We start from the raw sequence: 17157 nt of genomic DNA on the forward strand, positions 1-17157 counted from the left end.
CACACCTACACTTACATCTGTTGCCACAGTAATATTGAAATAACACTTGTAGATTTTCCTGTTTATTACTATAAACTGAACTATCACAACAGTAAAAATATGATGCACTTCCTGTATTAGAACCCAGGACCATCTGTATTACATGTGATATTTATTATAATGTGAAATGGAACAACAGTAGAAATATCTGGAATTTCCTGTATTAGAACACAGGACCATGTGTATTATAACCCTACACTTACACCTGCTACTGCATGAATAGTTAACTAACAGTTGCATAATTCCCTATTCATTTTAACTTCTGTGTGTTAACGACCATGCAATACCACTTAGCGTAGTTCCTCTGTGTCCAACAAAATTAATAGAATGTATCAATTTTGAAATTGTTGACTGTCTGCTTCCTGTAAGTAGGTGTTCGATGGCAGCAGGTGTTGGGGAAGCTTGCTAACCTGCGACATTGCATGATAGAAAGAAAAACTGCTGCAATGTATCCTTTTTGACCTTTATACTGTTTACACCCTGTCTGCAGGTATTTTGTCTGCTTCCTGCATGGGCCACTAGTCCAGGTTTGCATACTGCTAAATGTCACACAAATGAGATAAGTACAGGTAAACATGACATTCATTGTGTTTCTCTTTTTCCCCTGTTTGTGCTAACCCCTGCACCTTGCAAGCACTCACATTTAAAAAAAGGGAAAATTATGAGAAAGGAAGGAAAGACCTCTATTAAATTAGCAACACTACAAAAAGCTATTTTGGTACATGTGAAATATTTTTACACAGGTCTGGAGTTGAACTCTCACTCCAGTGAACCTTCAAAACACAGTAAGGATGTATTATCCCTCTTTGCCACAGAAACAGCTTTGTAGTAGAGAATGAAAATCATTGTGCATATAACCAACTGCAACATCATCCACAGTGCTAACAAAACATATGACAATTGTTTGTACATGTATTAATTTCAGCTGTGGTGCACTGAGAGATCACACAACCATTTATGATTATTGCTTGCATAAATGCAGCTGTGTCTTATCTCTGTGTTTGTTATCTGACCAGTAATCTGAGACATGCCATCTGTAAGGCATTCTGTATCATTGCCCTTAAAATGTGTGAGGATATTAAAATGGCAATAACATACAGTTGTTAAGAAATGAAAGGGAGGTTGGATATTACTGAATAGAAACTGTGAAATGTGTGCTTCTTACTTCCTTTTAAAACCTTGATATAATTACTTCTACACTTTGTAAGTCTAACCTGGCTGACAAACCCAAAGGACGTAAGGGAATCTGAATTGCTGTTTTTTCCTTCTCCCTACCAGTAATCATTCACAGCTGCAATCCATTAGCAACAAACACTGAAGGAGTGCCTGCACTATGTTTACACCTACTACATGGAACCAAGTATTTGGAATTTAGCAATTCTAATGAGTTCATCCCTCATTTGTATCCTCACCCTGCTCACAGCCCTGAATCTACACTATAAAAAGGGAACTGTGTAGCTAGGGAATGAAGGTGAGGAAAGATTTTATGTCAATTACACATCAGAAGATATTACTTTGGGATTTATCTGCACAGAAGACTACTGATCTTGATAAGGTGTGCTTGTATTTTTCCTTTATATACTGGATATGCTGAAATGTCACTAAGAAAAATCTGTTAATATAAATATACAGTAGCAAATGCTACTTTTATCTGTATGCATATCTTAGAAGTGTAATGATGGCATACCCATGCTTTTCAGGGCATTTTACTTTCTCAGATGCACAGCTTTAACTGTCATCACAAGTGCTTATGTTACAACTGTATTTCTCTTTACACTCTTCTATTGTTAATTATGTGAAATGTAAATGTCCTATATTGTCAGTGACAGAGAGGTGTTAGCCTTCTAAGATGGCTCATACATACCTCTAGGGGAGTATTGGCCACAGGCAGAGATGTCTGGCAGTTGCATAAAATTGAATGTTCTGTGATAAATGTGTGCACATGTTTCAGGGACAGTTTATCTGATAGCACTTTTAGTAAGGAGTTCGCTAACAGTTCATAGGTTCATAGGTTCATAGTTAGGTACTAGGCTATCGGCCCAAGGGCCTACATAAGCCTAGCTAGCAAGGTTCCATAGCTTACGCCACCCAAGAAAGTTATTTTCCTGTACCACTGTCCAGCAGAGACACAGAAGTGATCCTCAGGGTGTATTTCCTATTTCCCACCCACTCATCAAGATTCCTCTTGAAGAGTGCCAATGAAGAACTTTGCTTGACATAGATGTATAGGTTGTTCCAGAGTATAGGAAGTCTCTGGGACAGGAATATATCCCTCCAGCGTGTCCTGTTTATTGTGGTGACAAGGTTTAGGTCCCTAAAGCATGTAGCTTGGAAGGATTGGGATTTCTTTAGGTGTAGCATGTCCAACAGCTCCGGGTTTGACATAGCTTTATATGTTAGGCAGAGATCACCTTCGAGTAGGCGATACGCTACGGAGTAAAGCTGGAGTTTTTTGAGGTGGTCAGTGTAGGGCATTTGTTTGAGGCCAGTAATCCTCTTTGTGAGGTACTTCTGTGACCTTTCCAGCTGCTGCAGATGTCTTGTGAGGTACATTCCAAAAGGGGCGTTGTACTCTATAATGGGTCTAATGAGTGACAAGTAGAGGGGAACAATGACCTCTATTTTCCTGGATGAGAATCCTTTTATGATGAGGTGTGCCATGTAGAAGGACGTCCTGACTACTGTAGTGATGTGACTATCAAAGTTAGCAAACTGTTTAATGTGCTTGTTGTGTTGGGGGTGGTGGAGCTAGGTTTCATTTCTGTGATGGCACAAAAAAAACTTGCTATTGTTACTCTTCATGTTTTGGATCCAACCTTGCTTTGTGTATGATTGTAATATGTTGCAATCACACAGTTCCTTTTCTTATATCTGAATATCCTGACTGTTTTATATTTCTCCAGTGGGTAATAGTGAAAGTCTACCTTTTATCTGTTATATCTAAGCACTAGGACTTTATTTATGTGTGACTTGCGTATTATCCTTCTTTTATGTTTTATGTCACACAGGACTATGGCACCCAGGTGGCCCAATCCCTGCAAACCCCCTCTTCAGTGACCCTGAGAATGAAGTCATTGTGGAAGCATTTAGGCAACAGGGTGCCTCTCTGCTTGAAAGGGGATGTAGGGATATGTCTGGCAGAATGCAAATTTGTCAGCAGATAGTGGCTGATATGAGTGCAGGAGGTGGCCAGAGCAGGACATGTGATTAGGTGCACCACAGGTCCACTGCCATGATTTCATGGGCCCAGAGGAGGGCAGCTGCAGTGGCCTGTGAAAAGATGTCTACCGGGGGGACCTGCTACAGAGCCACCACTGACACCAAATGAAGACTTTCTGTCCACTGTCAGGGATGCAAAATGGAAAGTGCACAAACACCATGTCGTTGATGTTGGTGCTACTGTTTCAAGGAGGAAAAGTATTCCCAGGAGGAGCTTCTAGGTAGGCTTACCTATCTCAGTTGTTAAATACTTCTTGTATAGTAAAATACTGACAGCAGTACTTAAGTTCTAGTTAACATTAAATTTATTTTGGGGTAGGGAGAATATTTGTAGACTGATACAGTTAGCACATTCTAGTTGATTACACATGGGTTTAGAGTGGACGTGTCATCCAAGTTCTTGATAAAAGTATTATTAATGGAGATATAAAGGGCAAAAAATTTTAGCACCTGTGTTACTGTTCATTGTGAGGATGGCGTCCTAACTGTTTGTTTAACCTCTTCCAGGATCATTCACCATAGGGAGCCTACAATCATCTGCACATGGTAAGCCAAAGATTTTTATGTTAGTATTGATGAGCAGTTCAAAGGAATATTTAGTTTGTGATGAGGGTGTCAGGACTGTTGTGTGTATTGCTGTACTGTCTGTAATAGTGGCACCACTGTTAGTTTTTTAGCGTATATTGGACTATAGTAGTGTAGGTATTATTTTTTTCCTGTTTTGTTGCTTATTATCACAATCTTTATTAAGAACTTAATAAATCTTTTATAAAGGATTTTTGACCAGAAACAGTCTGTCTACCTTGCTTGGGTTAGTTCTGAATACTTAGTAATTCTGCATAATATTTCAAATTATATATTTTTTATTATTTTTTTGACTTGGGACAAGTTTAAGTTCCCTACTTCTCTTACAATTAATGGATCTGATTAATATACAGTGATTAACCAGATATATATGGATTTAAAATCTTCCACCTAGAGAAGCTTCTTGCACTGTTTTGTTTTCGGACCCACTATACTTGTTTAGTGGGTTGTTTGAGACTTTGGGGATGCCACGGAGATTACTTGTTTTTACAGCTGACAGAATAAAAACATTTTTTTGCATCAGTATTTTCAATAATCCTCTGAGGGTTGTGAAGTCTGAAACTGAAATGTTTCATTACTTTCTAACTTCTCTCCTTAATGATTTTCCAGAACAAAAGTATGAGGCCAAACTTAGGACATATGATGACCAGCAATACTTTTGAAAGGTATGAATCTTTCATGCCTGAGGCCTATTACGTGATAGAGGACACATGTATTCATATAAGTCTCTGCTGTCACATACTAGTCATTAGTGTACGAGTCACCCACCTTTTACTTACTTACATTACCGAGTAACAATATGCAAGGATATGCCATTCATTTGTATTATTACACAATTCTGTTTTAACACTCCAGGTTAAACACTTACCTTGTAAATCCAGCAGTTGCTAGAGTTTTAGTTCAGGGGTGACACTTTCTGATGCTAGGAGTGCACAGCCATTACATGGGTAAGTAAAGTTTGTCAGCATTGTCTGGCATCAATGTCACTATATATATGTGCATAGGGTGAATGTTTTAGACCCTTAGGTGATGAGTGAATGTGCTACGCATTGTCTCTTAGCCAATGCTTGAGAATATTGAGCATGCCTACATCTGGCTACACACACAGCAGCTGCTGGTTCCCCCTCTGACTCCTCACCTGTATGTGGCTGTGGTGACCTTGCCATTGGTGGTAGGATGTGTGCCCTTTCTCCTAGTTGATCCTGCTGAAGCTGTTTTCTTAGGATGATGTTGTGAAGTATAGCAGAGATGATGAAGATTTCAGTACATGTACATGGATTGTACTGCAGGGCTCCCCAGATGTATCTAGGCAGCATACCGCAATTTCAGCAGCCCAGCCACTTGCTCTATGATATTTCTGGTTTTAGCATATGCCTCATTATGGCATTCTTCAGTGGGTGTGTGCACATTTCTTTTTGGTGTCATCAGCCATGGCTCTAGTGCATAACCTGCATCCCCCAGTAAATGATCCTGTAGGATATCACCCCTAGTGAACATCTGATACAGTTGGGAGGTGTGCTAGCTATCTGAGTCATGGTAACTGCTAGGTTGCCAGAATACCACATTCAAGATTATTCCCTTAGCATTACACACAGCTTGGCAGTTAATACAGTGGAAGCCCTTTCTATTCATGTAAACCCTTCCCTGTTCCTTACTTGGTGCCTTGATTTCTATATGTGGACAATTTATGGAACCCAGTACTATAAGGGGAATTTGTGTGCTACAAGGTAGAACTCTTGTATATTTGTGCCCTGTCCTCAGGAGTACAGGGAAAAATGTGTGGCCAATGGCATGTTGGAGCATAGGATTCAGGAATTGATGGAGGATCCTGGATGGTGATGCCTGTGACACCCCCCACATGTCCCCAGTTGGTCTCTGAAACATTCCAGTAGCTAATCTTCTAAGTGCTACACATACCTTTGTCTCCACTGGGATGGGTTCCCCTCAGTCTGCCCTAGCTCTGAGTTGAGGATGACAGAGGTTGCAGAGTTCCTGTAGTGTGTCTCTATCCACCCTGCACAATTTCCACATCATGTAGATTGTGATCAGTTACCCAGGGTCTGAAATCTCTTCTCCTTCTTGGCCTTGGTCTATTAATAGGAGCAGCAGCATAGACTTTAGCCTGTTACACATACACATGATTTAAAGCAACAGTAGCCCCTAACATTCTTTCTGTGTAGACTCTTTTCCATGGCTGTATTCAAATATGTTTTGGAATTCTCAGTGAAACCAGCACTCAGTCTACACGGTTGCCTTATAACTTGTTGAATAGTTCCTCCATCTTTGGTTGATCAGCTTACAGTTCAACTGCTTATGCTGTAATTAGGATGTCACATTGTTTACCATGGTTGCGCAGTTCTACACACAGTGTAGAGATGCTTACTGAATACAAAACAGTGTACTGCCGCAACACACACACATGGTGTTAGCAGACCATGTAGGGTTTATTGAATCTGCCCAGCAGTCTTGTTTTTAAGCTTATTAAATCAGTAGTAGTGCTATTTTCAAAAGTATCTGATTTGGATGCTTTCTTCATGAATCTGCTGCTGAGGGGATGAGAAATATACTACAAGTATGCAACTAAGACAGACTGCATATAACAACAGTAACAGAAAATACTGGGTCACATCTGAGGCTTGGGAAGTTTTTGTAAAGAAGAAAACAAGAACTATTTCATTGTTATGTAAAGCTTGACAACATTCCAAAGTTCAGATTGCACTATAACAGAATAACTATGCAAAGATAACCACGTGAACAGCCATAATGTAATTCAAATGGAATAATTTACCATGTATATTTTAAGAAATGGATAGATTGGCCTAAACTCTGGATTGATGTGTGTGCTTTCCTTTTAGAAAGAATTCCTGGGAAATGCTATTCAGTAGTGAAGACAACACACATTTGTTTGATATTTATTGTCAGGCAAAGTTGACTAACTAGTTGAGTCTAGCCATGCTGGACATGTGAGACTCTAGCCCAATGAAGGAGGGGAATAACTTGGCCCTGAACTGAAACTTGCAAAACTGCTCTTTGTAAAAAGTCTTTTGCTCAGTAATTTGTTGACACTTTTGTAAGCTTCTTTCAGAGAATGTGTTGTATGTCAGTAGGAACAGCATTTGTAAAACTCAGTGCACACCAGTCAATGACACATGAGCTGCAGACTCTCGAACATGGCAGTGTTTTCTCAGGTGTTCCATTCTAAGTGAATGGAAGTGTAGTCTGAGAACAAATGGTAGTGCTACTTTTTTCTCACAATCTGTGCTCTCATAGTGCATTATGGGACAGAGTTAGCTTTGCAAAAGAATCAGAATGTCTGCCCCATGAGGGCAGACAAGGATAAATAAATAAATAAATAAATACATAAAAATAGAAATGAGTACTTATTTTACTGCAGGCAGCTTTGGGAGGTGCAGTTATTCATGCCAAGACAAAAAAAATGTTTTTACATCATTTGCCCATAGTGGTCCTTTAACATTTGAAACACCTGCTCACCATTTTGTATCAGGACAGCCCTCCCCCCCATGCCTCCTCACTAACAGTATGCAATATACAGACCATGCTCACCATCCCTTATTTATTAGAATGCTGAGGTTCTATCACTCTGGAGTAAGAATTTTGCTCATAAAAATTTATCCTTGCTGTGAGGTAGCAGGAACTCAGTTAGACTTAAATAAAGTGGGGGGGGGGGGTATTGCCATGTGAAAGAGTAATTTCGAAAGTTGTTGTGGTCTTACTGTTTTGTACACTACAATAACTGTAGCACCATGCCTTTACTGAGGCCAAAAGTATTTGTACATCAGAGATTTCTCTTACTGTTTCCTAGTAATGCAATAATTCATTTTAGTACACCTTGAATGTTTACACTGCTCAGTATAGCCAGCATTAGGCACTTTGGAAGCCTGTAGTTGCTGGGGCCCCCTTGTCCTGCGGGGCCCCAACCACAACAAGTTATTTTCTTTTCATGTTTTTTTTACATGTTTGCTATACTACCTATACTGCCTTTTGCAGGTTTGACAGTTGTGTGTACTTAAACCAGGAGATTAACAATAACTCTTAAAATGATGAACCCTAAGGACAGACACAACTCCTCCTTTAAAATTCAAAGATATCTCTGGTTGTTTTAGCAGATATCATAACTTTATTAAATGTTTTACTGCTGACGTTAAAATCTGCAGATGAAGAAGAGATCATTCATTCTCTGAATAAATGCTTTATCCTAAACATAGCTGTGATATGACCTTATTATGATAAAGCTGGTAATCAGTGAACAAACATAAACAAAGTAAGATTTAGAGATCTGCAATCCAGAGGAAATAATCTCAGTGCTTAACTGGGATTTTAAGAACAGAAGTTACTGATCTCCAGTGATGGTCTTCCCTTTCATGAATGCATGTGAAGCAGCTGCTCATTGTGAGGATGTATGTGAAAGCACCATCTCGTTACCACAGTGGCAGAGTAAATAGCGGTGCCATTTCACAGTGCTTTGGTTGAGTTCTTTGCTGTGTTTTTTATCTGTGTGGAGTCTGCATGTCCTCCTCTTCTGTGTGTGTGTCAATCCACTCTGTCTGGTTTCCTCCAGCATCTGAAAGATATACAGAAGGTGAAATTGCATTTCTTCAGTATTCCTGAAGATGAGCATGCAGTGTGTGTGTGTGTGTGTGTGTGTGTGTGTGTGTGTGTGTGTGTGTGTGTGTGTGTGTGTGTGTGTAAAGAAATATCACTGACTTTTATCTGTGCACACATGCAGTAATGCCAGGCACATACATTAGTCTCCTGGGTAGCAGTACAAAAATGCAGAACAAACAAACCAGTGTCCAGAGTGGGAAGACCACCAAGAAAAAACAAACCACTCTGTGCTACAACCTCAAAATAACTGTAAGTCCAACGGGCATGGAATGAAGTAGACAGGTAGTAAAATGCAGGTTTATTGCTGTAACGAACACCAAGCATAAAATCCAATACAGGTAAAAGGCACCACTTCCAATAAAAGGTTCGCATTTCTGTGGCTTTATCTGCAGTACTAGGCTAATTTCTGTAGACTGCACATGAAGTGTGGTACAAGGCCTTATGGACTTCAGATTTAGTATGAGACGAGGGGTGATACTCATAGTACTGAGGTTGATACTTTCATAGCACTTATTCACAACGTGTGCCACTACTATGGCTATATGCAAATATTCTAATTGCATGTTATTTATGCTAAGTCAATGCAAAAGCTTCTGTTAAAAACTCCCACTTACATAAATGCACAAAGTTAATGAAGTTAATCTTAAAGTAACTGTGAAGTACCATGTAAAAATGTAACTGTACATATAACTTTCAAAGCATTCAAGTATTACGGAGAAACATGATTATGCACAAGCAAGTTAGAAGTATTGACATACATTTAAGGCAAGCAGCATACAATGTGGCTGTGTTAGAAAAATGTGTATTTGAATATATGAGAAATGCTAGTTTAAAAGCAAAGTAGTATATAATGCATTTTATTTATATTAATCATATAACAGAAAGGATTAATTCATGTTTAAATGTAAGTAGTTTTGGAACTGCAGTGTGGCTTGAAGCAAGCTGACCTTCGACCCTGGCAGATGCTAGCTTAGCAAGTTTTAATGTTTATGCTTTTCACAAGTGATTATCTGCTGGGTCAGGAAATTAAATGTGTGAAATAATGAAATCTTCTGCTCTTTCCTGCTGGGATGATTTGGCCTTGTATATGTGTTACTGAGATAGCATGCAGCTGGTGGGAAAGTGTTACAGTGAACCAAGATGTGTATTAGAAGACTGAATCTGCTATTGTATTCGAACTGATATGAAACCTTGAAGAAGTAACTTTACAGAAAGACATTATGTCTGACCAGGTGGATAGCAAGGCCGTATTGTTACCAGAGGAAAACTTTTTTAAAATATACAGCATCAGCAGTTTTTATGAATAGAGGACTATAAGCTAAAGTGATGTAGATGCCCTGTGACATACCACGTCAGTAAGGTGGGCACAGTTTGAATGTTAAACCTATATAAACTTGTGTGCTTCCTGTTTCATGTTAGACAAAATTCTGTACTTGTACATTTTTTGCCTCCTGGTGTATACTAGTAAACTTTTGAATCTGAACCTCCTGTGTATTGAATTCTTAATTTTATTTAACAGGCTGTTTATATTAATGTTTAAAAATATATAATGGTTCATAGGATGATACTAGGCTATTGGCCTGGAACCCCTTATAAGCCTAGCCAAGAATTTTGCCCATGTTCCCTCAAAGTCAGCACCTGTTTCCCCTGTCCAACAGGGACACAGGTGGGATCCCTGGGGTATATTTTCTATTTCCCATCCAGTCGTCCAGGTTCCGCTTAGAGAGGTGCTCTGCTTGACATGGAGAGGGAGTCTATTCCACAGACAGAGGAGTCTCTGGGACTAACTCTGCAACTTGTGTCTGTAGGGTAAATACTTTAACCATTATGCTAACCTCCCATCCATAAGACTCGAACCCTGCACCTTGCATCTGTAAGGTAAACACCATAACCATTATACCAACCTCCCACCTTAAAGACATTTTATATGCTTTCCATAGGAGTGTCTTTATGTGAACACTCTGATTCTTTAAAAAAGTGGAAAGCAGAAAATATGAAAGATTGAGAAAGGGGAAAGGTAAAAAAAAAAAAAAGGACATACAGGGAGAACACATCAAGGGAGTTGTGCTGCAAGTTCCCCATGACAAGTATGGTGAGGGCTGTACATATCTTAGTATCCACAGGGATAGGAAGGCCATGTATCCCCCCATTTCCTGTTTGTGGTCCATACATGCTCACAAAGACCCTTAAAATATCCCTGGTCCTTCTAAACCTATCAAAGTTTTCCTGATTATCAAAATTATAGTATAATTCTCTGCCTATATCTCTGATCTTATGGCCAGTGAGTGCTGCTGGGCACAAGCAGTTCTGGCCCTGCTAAGGCAGGCAGCTCACACCAAGAAATAGCAGTGCTAGCAGCAAGCGAGAGCATGTTCAGGAAATGTAAAGTAAATACAAAAGTGTGATTCAGGCAGCTCACACCAAGAAATAGCAGTGCTAGCAGCAAGCGAGAGCATGTTCAGGAAATGTAAAGTAAATACAAAAGTGTGATTCAGGCAGCTCACACCAAGAAATAGCAGTGCTAGCAGCAAGAGAGCATGTTCAGGAAATGTAAAGTAAATACAAAAGTGTGATTCAGGCAGCTCACACCAAGAAATAGCAGTGCTAGCAGCAAGCGAGAGCATGTTCAGGAAATGTAAAGTAAATACAAAAGTGTGATTCAGGCAGCTCACACCAAGAAATAGCAGTGCTAGCAGCAAGAGAGAGCATGTTCAGGAAATGTAAAGTAAATACAAAAGTGTGATTCAGGCAGCTCACACCAAGAAATAGCAGTGCTAGCAGCAAGCGAGCATGTTCAGGAAATGTAAAGTAAATACAAAAGTGTGATTCAGGCAGCTCACACCAAGAAATAGCAGTGCTAGCAGCAAGCGAGAGCATGTTCAGGAAATGTAAAGTAAATACAAAAGTGTGATTCAGGCAGCTCACACCAAGAAATAGCAGTGCTAGCAGCAAGAGAGAGCATGTTCAGGAAATGTAAAGTAAATACAAAAGTGTGATTCAGGCAGCTCACACCAAGAAATAGCAGTGCTAGCAGCAAGCGAGAGCATGTTCAGGAAATGTAAAGTAAATACAAAAGTGTGATTCAGGCAGCTCACACCAAGAAATAGCAGTGCTAGCAGCAAGAGAGCATGTTCAGGAAATGTAAAGTAAATACAAAAGTGTGATTCAGGCAGCTCACACCAAGAAATAGCAGTGCTAGCAGCAAGCAGAGCATGTTCAGGAAATGCAAAGTAAATACAAAAGTGTGATTCAGGCAGCTCACACCAAGAAATAGCAGTGCTAGCAGCAAGAGAGAGCATGTTCAGGAAATGTAAAGTAAATACAAAAGTGTGATTCAGGCAGCTCACACCAAGAAATAGCAGTGCTAGCAGCAAGAGAGAGCATGTTCAGGAAATGTAAAGTAAATACAAAAGTGTGATTCAGGCAGCTCACACCAAGAAATAGCAGTGCTAGCAGCAAGCGAGCATGTTCAGGAAATGTAAAGTAAATACAAAAGTGTGATTCAGGCAGCTCACACCAAGAAATAGCAGTGCTAGCAGCAAGAGAGAGCATGTTCAGGAAATGTAAAGTAAATACAAAAGTGTGATTCAGGCAGCTCACACCAAGAAATAGCAGTGCTAGCAGCAAGAGAGAGCATGTTCAGGAAATGTAAAGTAAATACAAAAGTGTGATTCAGGCAGCTCACACCAAGAAATAGCAGTGCTAGCAGCAAGAGAGAGCATGTTCAGGAAATGTAAAGTAAATACAAAAGTGTGATTCAGGCAGCTCACACCAAGAAATAGCAGTGCTAGCAGCAAGAGAGAGCATGTTCAGGAAATGTAAAGTAAATACAAAAGTGTGATTCAGGCAGCTCACACCAAGAAATAGCAGTGCTAGCAGCAAGAGAGAGCATGTTCAGGAAATGTAAAGTAAATACAAAAGTGTGATTCAGGCAGCTCACACCAAGAAATAGCAGTGCTAGCAGCAAGAGAGAGCATGTTCAGGAAATGTAAAGTAAATACAAAAGTGTGATTCAGGCAGCTCACACCAAGAAATAGCAGTGCTAGCAGCAAGAGAGAGCATGTTCAGGAAATGTAAAGTAAATACAAAAGTGTGATTCAGGCAGCTCACACCAAGAAATAGCAGTGCTAGCAGCAAGAGAGAGCATGTTCAGGAAATGTAAAGTAAATACAAAAGTGTGATTCAGGCAGCTCACACCAAGAAATAGCAGTGCTAGCAGCAAGAGAGAGCATGTTCAGGAAATGTAAAGTAAATACAAAAGTGTGATTCAGGCAGCTCACACCAAGAAATAGCAGTGCTAGCAGCAAGAGAGAGCATGTTCAGGAAATGTAAAGTAAATACAAAAGTGTGATTCAGGCAGCTCACACCAAGAAATAGCAGTGCTAGCAGCAAGAGAGAGCATGTTCAGGAAATGTAAAGTAAATACAAAAGTGTGATTCAGGCAGCTCACACCAAGAAATAGCAGTGCTAGCAGCAAGAGAGAGCATGTTCAGGAAATGTAAAGTAAATACAAAAAGTGTGATTCAGGCAGCTCACACCAAGAAATAGCAGTGCTAGCAGCAAGAGAGAGCATGTTCAGGAAATGTAAAGTAAATACAAAAGTGTGATTCAGGCAGCTCACACCAAGAAATAGCAGTGCTAGCAGCAAGAGAGAGAGCATGTTCAGGAAATGTAAAGTAAATACAAAAGTGTGATTCAGGCAGCTCACACCAAGAAATAGCAGTGCTAGCAGCAAGAGAGAGCATGTTCAGGAAATGTAAAGTAAATACAAAAGTGTGATTCAGGCAGCTCACACCAAGAAATAGCAGTGCTAGCAGCAAGAGAGAGCATGTTCAGGAAATGTAAAGTAAATACAAAAGTGTGATTCAGGCAGCTCACACCAAGAAATAGCAGTGCTAGCAGCAAGAGAGAGCATGTTCAGGAAATGTAAAGTAAATACAAAAGTGTGATTCAGGCAGCTCACACCAAGAAATAGCAGTGCTAGCAGCAAGAGAGAGCATGTTCAGGAAATGTAAAGTAAATACAAAAGTGTGATTCAGGCAGCTCACACCAAGAAATAGCAGTGCTAGCAGCAAGAGAGAGCATGTTCAGGAAATGTAAAGTAAATACAAAAGTGTGATTCAGGCAGCTCACACCAAGAAATAGCAGTGCTAGCAGCAAGAGAGAGCATGTTCAGGAAATGTAAAGTAAATACAAAAGTGTGATTCAGGCAGCTCACACCAAGAAATAGCAGTGCTAGCAGCAAGAGAGAGCATGTTCAGGAAATGTAAAGTAAATACAAAAGTGTGATTCAGGCAGCTCACACCAAGAAATAGCAGTGCTAGCAGCAAGAGAGAGCATGTTCAGGAAATGTAAAGTAAATACAAAAGTGTGATTCAGGCAGCTCACACCAAGAAATAGCAGTGCTAGCAGCAAGAGAGAGCATGTTCAGGAAATGTAAAGTAAATACAAAAAGTGTGATTCCACCCTTTATAACGCATTTGCAGAAGGTATGGAAACACATCAAACTATCAATCGCAAACAGGCGGGAAGGGGACTTAGTAGCATAAGTAGTTTTACATCTTCTCATTACCATTTCGTTGTTTCTTTATTTGAGCACATTTATTTCAGGCCATTGCACATTAGTGTAAATGGCCTCTATGAAATGGGCCAGAGCTGCACTTGTGTGCACAGAGCTGATTGTCTTAATGCACTGGTGTAATGACTACGAATATCACCCAAGGTTCTGTAGGCTGCAGATAGGCTAAGACTGATGTATGTGCAGTATAATGCAAGGTTCTGCAAGCTGCTGTATAAACCATGATTTAGGCTGCATTTGCAGTATGGTATCAGTGTTTGTTGGCTGCATTTCAGTATGGTACCGGTGTTTGATGGCTGCATTTGCAGTATAGTATCAGTGTTTGTTGGCTGCATTTGCAGTACAGTACCAGTGTTTGATGTCTGCATTTGCAGTACAGTACCAGTGTTTGATGTCTGCATTTGCAGTACGCTACCAGTGTTTGAGGTCTGCATATACAGTATGGTACCAGTGTTTGATGCCTGCATTTCAGTATGGTACCGGTGTTTGATGGCTGCATTTGCAGTATGGTATCAGTGTTTGTTGGCTGCATTTGCAGTACAGTACCAGTGTTTGATGTCTGCATTTGCAGTACAGTACCAGTGTTTGATGTCTGCATTTGCAGTACGCTACCAGTGTTTGGGGTCTGCATATACAGTATGGTACCAGTGTTTGATGCCTGCATTTCAGTATGGTACCAGTGTTTGATGTCTGCATTTGCAGTACAGTGCCAGTATTTGATGTCTGCATTTGCAGTATAGTACCAGTGTTTAGTGTCTGCATTTGCAGTATGGTACCAGTGTTTGATATCTGCATTTGCAGTATGGTACCAGTGTTTGATGTCTGCATTTGCAGTACGGTACCAGTGTTTGATGTCTAATAGAGTACCAGTGTTTGATGTCTGCATTTGCAGTATGGTACCAGTGTTTGATGTCTGCATTTGCAGTACAGTATCAGTGTTTGATGGTTGCATTTGCAGTATGGTACCAATGTTTGATGCCTACATTTGCAGTACAGTACCAGTATTTGAAGGCTGCACTTGGAGTACAGTGGAAAACTCTATGAGCTGCATATTTAGGATAGTGTCAAATTCTTCTCTGTAATATAATACATGTGGAACACAGCAGAAGGTTCTTTGGCTTATTGTTTAGGTTGTACATTGATACAGTACAAGAAAAACTTTTGATAGACTATGCACAATCAAGACCAGAATGATCCAAGAGTCTAGGGAAAAATAAATCGGTCAATATTTATTTACTCAGTTATTTTTTGAAGGTTTATCATCACTGTAGATTAAACTTTTAAAACAGAAAGTATATAGAAAATTATACCAGTAAACCATTAAACAATAAATGCAAAAAGTGAAAAATGTCTTGTGAATCATGAATAATTGAACAATTAAGTAAAATCAAATGGTGTTAGACATCTGGGACAGAATACTGAAATAAGTCATGTCAGCAAAAAAAAAAAAAAATAAATAAATAAAAAAAAAAAAAAATATATATATATATATATATATATATATATATATATATATATATATATATATATATATATATATATATATATATATATATATACACACACACACACACACACACACACACACACACACACACACACACACACAGGACTGAAATAATCAAATGGGATGCCCATTGGAGCTGACTGGCTATGTCAAGCAAAACAAGGAGATCACTGATTCCTTAAATGCAATATTTTCTTCAGTTTCTAATGTTACCCAAGCTTATGGTAGCACTGATTTTATTTTTTTTCTGCATTATCTATTATCAGTAAAGTAGGATAAATAATACTATTTCTTAAGTTCTAAGCAATATTGTGCATAGACTGCAGCAAAAAGCAAGCTATATTTTGTAATGCAAACACAAATTAAATAAAATGTGTAGATATTCCTCATAGAAGGCAGTTATACAAAATGAAGTATAATTATTCTGTACTTCTAAGTAAAAAGCAATGTTTTTTGGCTTTTCCCGGTTAGGGGTCATCACTGTGGATCACCGGTCCACAGATTGATTGGTAGTGGTGTTTTTATGGTGTCGAGTTGCCAGCCTGGTGTCCAACGTTCACAGAAGGCACACATATACATGCACGCACCTACCTACATGTCTTTAAAACTCACTTGACCACAGGGAGGACATGCATACTCTACGCAGGCAGTGCTCCAACAGAGAATTGAACTGGAGAACCTCTTGCTGTGAGGTGTCAACGCTAACTGCTGAACCAATTAAAATCCTGTAGTACGACAATTTCTGCATGCATGTTATACTTTTAATTCTAAATTTGTGATCAATGTACCAAATGACACTTGAGTGTTTGTGTGTGTGTGTGTGTGTGTGTGTGTGTGTGTGTGTGTGTGTGTGTGTGTGTGTGTGTGTGTGTGTGTGTGACATAGGTACATATTAGTGGGAGGGATGCAGAATATGAGCTTGATGAGCATTTCTGAAATATCTTGTCTCCTATGTGCATTCTTATTTCAGTAAATCAAGACATAGAAGGTCAATAAGTATTACAACAGAGATACAGAACAGTAAGCGGCAAGTAAAAGCAGTGTGGCCATGCATCATAGACAACGCACAGAGTATGTGTAGGTGGGTCAGTTTTTACAATCATTTTCTGTTTCCAAACAAAGCTCAGCTACACATTTTAGCTAATAATGAGAGGTGCATGTGACTAATTCAAATGATGGGCTCTGGAGGCATACTCATGGGCAGAATAAGTGGGTCAGTAACTATTGAAATTAGGGTAACAAACCCATTCAATTGTTTTACAATGAAGTCCCCTCAGAACATTATTATATAAAACTCCTACATTTTCTTGATAGCGTACGAATTTTAAACCAATTAAAGTTTTACCACTGAGAATAGAGAACCTGCCTCAAGGGAAGACAATCTCTTTATTCAGTAGTATTAAAGACAACCTTAGATTCTGACTGGATATGCATTTTTCACACAGTTTGAAATATTTTATATGATGGCAACATCTGATTCAGACTGGATACTCATTTTGTCATGCAGTTTGAAATATTTTATATCTTGCTTAAGTATCCTAAATAAACTGCAAATAAGGAATGGCACACGTAAAGGCATTGACCAATGTTTAAGAATTAAAGT

This window comes from Protopterus annectens, chromosome 7.part0 (assembly GCF_019279795.1).
Source record: "Protopterus annectens isolate FY-2018-M chromosome 7.part0, PAN1.0, whole genome shotgun sequence".
In the NCBI taxonomy this organism is placed as follows: domain Eukaryota; kingdom Metazoa; phylum Chordata; order Ceratodontiformes; family Protopteridae; genus Protopterus; species Protopterus annectens.